Genomic DNA, 5,000 nt, shown 5'->3' with positions numbered 1-5,000 from the left:
CACACTCGCACTCGCACTCACACTCGCACTCGATCTCGCACTCGCACTCAAATTCGCACTCGCATAAAACAAAAAAAAAAACAACAAAAAAACAAAAAAAAAATAAAAAAGAAAAAAATAAAAAAATTGCACTCGCACTCACACCTGCACTCGCACTCGCACTCACACTCACACTCGCACTCACATTCGCACTCGAACTCGCACTCGTACTCAAAATCGCACTCGCAAAAAAACTAAAAAGCAAAAAAAAACAAAAAACAAAAAAACAAAAAAAATTAAAAAATAAAAAAATTGCACTCACACTCGCATTCACACTTGCACTCACACTCACACCTGCACTGACACAAACACTCGCACTCACGCTCACACTCGCACTCGCACTCACACTCGCACTCACACTCGAACTCAAGCACTCGCACTCAAACTCAAACTTGCATTCTTGCTCGCACTCGCACTCACACTCGCACTCACACTCACACTCGCACTCACACTCGCACTCGAACTCGCCCTCGCACTCAAAATCGCACTCGCAATAAATAAAAAAAAAACAAAAAAACAAAAAAAACCCAAAAAAACAAAAAAATAAAAATATAAAAAAAATTGCACTCGCACTCACACCTACACTCGCACTCACACTCGCACTCGCACTCACCATCACATTCGCACAGGCACTCGCACCCACACTCACACTCGCACTCACACTCACACTCGCACTCGAACTCGCACTCGCACTGAAAAGCGCACTCGCAAAAAAAAAAAAAAACAAAAAAACAAAAAAAATAAAAAATTAAAAAAAATTGCACTCGCACTCACACTCGCACTCACACTCGCACTCGCACTCTCACTCGCACTCAAACTCCCACTTGCCATCACACTCGAACTCGCACTCACACTCGCACTCACCCTCACACTCGCACAGGCACTCGCACTCACAATCACACCCGCACTCGCACTCACACTCGCACTCGAACTCGCACTCGCACTGAAAATCGCACTCGCAAAAAAACAAAAAAAAAACAAAAAAACAAAAAAACAAAAAAAACAAAAAAAATTAAAAATTAAAAAAAATTGCACTCGCACTCACACTCGCACTCGCACTCGCATCACACCTGCACTCACACTCACACTCGCACTCACGCTCACACTCACACTCACACTCGCACTCGCACTCACACACGCACTCACACTCGATCACACGCACTCGCACTCAAAATCAAACTTGCACTCTTGCTCGCACTCGCACTCACACTCGCACTAACACTCAAACTCGCACTCTATCTCGCATTCGCACTCAAATTCGCACTCGCAAAAAAAACAAAAAAAAACAAAAAAAAACAAAAAAACCAAAAATCAAAAAAAAACAAAAAAATAAAAAAAATTGCACTGGCACTCACACTCGCACATCGCACTCACACTCACACTCGCACTCTCACTCGCACTCAAACTCCCACTTGCCCTCACACTCGAACTCGCACTCACACTCACACTCACCCTCACACTCGCACAGGCACTCGCACTCACACTCGCACTCGCACTCACAATGCACTCGAACTCGTAACCCGCACTCAAATTCGCTCTCTTCAAAAAAACAAACAAAAAAAACCCAAAACAAACCAAAAAACAAAAAACAACAGAAAAATAAAAAAATAAAAAAATAAAAAAATTGCACTCGCACTCACACCTACACTCACACTCGCACTCACACTCGCACTCGAACTCGCACTCGCACTCCAAACCGCACTCGCAAAAAACAAAGAAAACCAAGAAACACCAAAAAATACAAAAAAATAAAAAATAAAAAAATTGCACTCGCACTCACACTCGCAGTCCAACTCGCACTCGCACTCAAAATCGCACTCGCAAAAAAAAAAAAAAAGAAAAAAAAGAAAAAAAAACAAAAACAAAAAAAATTAAAAAATAAAAAAATTTCACTCGCACTCACACTCGCACTCACAATCGCACTCACACTCACACCTGCACTCACACACACACCGCACTCACGCTCACACTCGCACTCACAGTCGCACTCACACTCGCACTCACAATCGAACTCACGCACTCGCACTCAAACTCAAACTTGCACTCTTGCTCGCACTCGCACTCACACTCGCACTCACACTCGCACTAGCATTCATACTCACTCACGCACTCGCAATCGCACTCAAACTCCCACTTGCCCTCACACTCGAACTCGCACTCACACTCGCACTCGCATTCACACTCGCACTCGCACACACGCTCGCACTCACCCTCACACACACACAGGCACTCGCACTCACACTCACACTCGCACTCGCACTCACACTCGCACTCGATCTCGCACTCGCACTCAAATTCGCACTCGCATAAAAACAAAAAAAAACAACAAAAAAAACAAAAAAAAAAAAAAAGAAAAAAATAAAAAAAATTGCACTCGCACTCACACCTGCACTCGCACTCGCACTCACACTCACACTCGCACTCACATTCGCACTCGAACTCGCACTCGTACTCAAAATCGCACTCGCAAAAAAACTAAAAAGCAAAAAAAAACAAAAAACAAAAAAACAAAAAAAATAAAAAATAAAAAAATTGCACTCACACTCGCATTCACACTTGCACTCACACTCACACCTGCACTGACACAAACACTCGCACTCACGCTCACACTCGCACTCGCACTCACACTCGCACTCACACTCGAACTCAAGCACTTGCACTCAAACTCAAACTTGCATTCTTGCTCGCACTCGCACTCACACTCGCACTCACACTCACCCTCGCACTCACACTCGCACTCGAACTCGCCCTCGCACTCGAAATCGCACTCGCAATAAATAAAAAAAAAAACAAAAAAACAAAAAAAAACCAAAAAAAACAAAAAAAATAAAAATATAAAAAAAATTGCACTCGCACATCACACCTACACTCGCACTCACACTCGCACTCACCATCACATTCGCACAGGCACTCGCACCCACACTCACACTCGCACTCACACTCACACTCGCACTCGAACTCGCACTCGCACTGAAAAGCGCACTCGCAAAAAAAAAAAAAAAAAAAAAAAAACAAAAAAAATAAAAAATTAAAAAAAATTGCACTCGCACTCACACTCGCACTCACACTCGCACTCGCACTCGCACTCTCACTCGCACTCAAACTCCACTTGCCATCACACTCGAACTCGCACTCACACTCGCACTCACCCTCACACTCGCACAGGCACTCGCACTCACAATCACACCCGCACTCGCACTCACACTCGCACTCGAACTCGCACTCGCACTGAAAATCGCACTCGCAAAAAAACAAAAAAAAAAAACAAAAAACAAAAAAACAAAAAAAAACAAAAAAAATTAAAAATTAAAAAATATTGCACTCGCACTCACACTCGCGCTGCACTCGCATTCACACCTGCACTCACACTCACACTCGCACTCACGCTCACACTCACACTCACACTCGCACTCGCACTCACACACGCACTCACACTCGATCACACGCACTCGCACTCAAAATCAAACTTGCACTCTTGCTCGCACTCGCACTCACACTCGCACTAACACTCAAACTCGCACTCTATCTCGCATTCGCACTCAAATTCGCACTCGCAAAAAAAACAAAAAAAAACAAAAAAAACAAAAAAACCAAAAACAAAAAAAAACAAAAAAATAAAAAAAATTGCACTGGCACTCACACTCGCACTCGCACTCACACTCACACTCGCACTCTCACTCGCACTCAAACTCCCACTTGCCCTCACACTCGAACTCGCACTCACACTCACACTCACCCTCACACTCGCACAGGCACTCGCACTCACACTCGCACTCGCACTCACAATGCACTCGAACTCGTAACCCGCACTCAAATTCGCTCTCTTCAAAAAAACAAACAAAAAAAACCCAAAACAAACCAAAAAACAAAAAAAAACAGAAAAATAAAAAAAAATAAAAAAATAAAAAAATTGCACTCGCACTCACACCTACACTCACACTCGCACTCACACTCGCACTCGAACTCGCACTCGCACTCCAAACCGCACTCGCAAAAAACAAAGAAAACCAAGAAACACCAAAAAATACAAAAAATAAAAAAATAAAAAAAATTGCACTCGCACTCACACTCGCAGTCCAACTCGCACTCGCACTCAAAATCGCACTCGCAAAAAAAAAAAAAAACAAAAAAAAGAAAAAAAAAACAAAAACAAAAAAAATTAAAAAATAAAAAAATTTCACTCGCACTCACACTCGCACTCACAATCGCACTCACACTCACACCTCCACTCACACACACACCGCACTCACGCTCACACTCGCACTCACAGTCGCACTCAACTCGCACTCACAATCGAACTCACGCACTCGCACTCAAACTCAAACTTGCACTCTTGCTCGCACTCGCACTCACACTCGCACTCACACTCGCACTAGCATTCATACTCACTCTCGCACTCGCAATCGCACTCAAACTCCCACTTGCCCTCACACTCGAACTCGCACTCACACTCGCACTCGCATTCACACTCGCACTCGCACATCACGCTCGCACTCGCACTCACCCTCACACACACACAGGCACTCGCACTCCACTCACACTCGCACTCGCACTCACACTCGCACTCGATCTCGCACTCGCACTCAAATTCGCACTCGCAAAAAAACAAAAAAAACAACAAAAAAACAAAAAAACAAAAAAAATAAAAAAGAAAAAAATAAAAAAAATTGCACTCGCACTCACACCTGCACTCGCACTCGCACTCACACTCACACTCGCACTCGCACTCACATTCGCACTCGAACTCGCACTCGTACTCAAAATCGCACTCGCAAAAAAACTAAAAAGCAAAAAAAAAACAAAAAACAAAAAAAACAAAAAAAATTAAAAAATAAAAAAAATTGCACTCACACTCGCATTCACACTTGCACTCACACTCACACCTGCACTGACACAAACACTCGCACTCACGCTCACACTCGCACTCGCACTCACACTCGCACTCACACTCGAACTCAAGC

This window comes from Nyctereutes procyonoides, unplaced genomic scaffold, assembly GCF_905146905.1.
Source record: "Nyctereutes procyonoides isolate TBG_1078 unplaced genomic scaffold, NYPRO_anot_genome, whole genome shotgun sequence".
Taxonomy (NCBI): domain Eukaryota; kingdom Metazoa; phylum Chordata; class Mammalia; order Carnivora; family Canidae; genus Nyctereutes; species Nyctereutes procyonoides.
Note: the sequence above shows the minus strand (reverse complement) of the source record.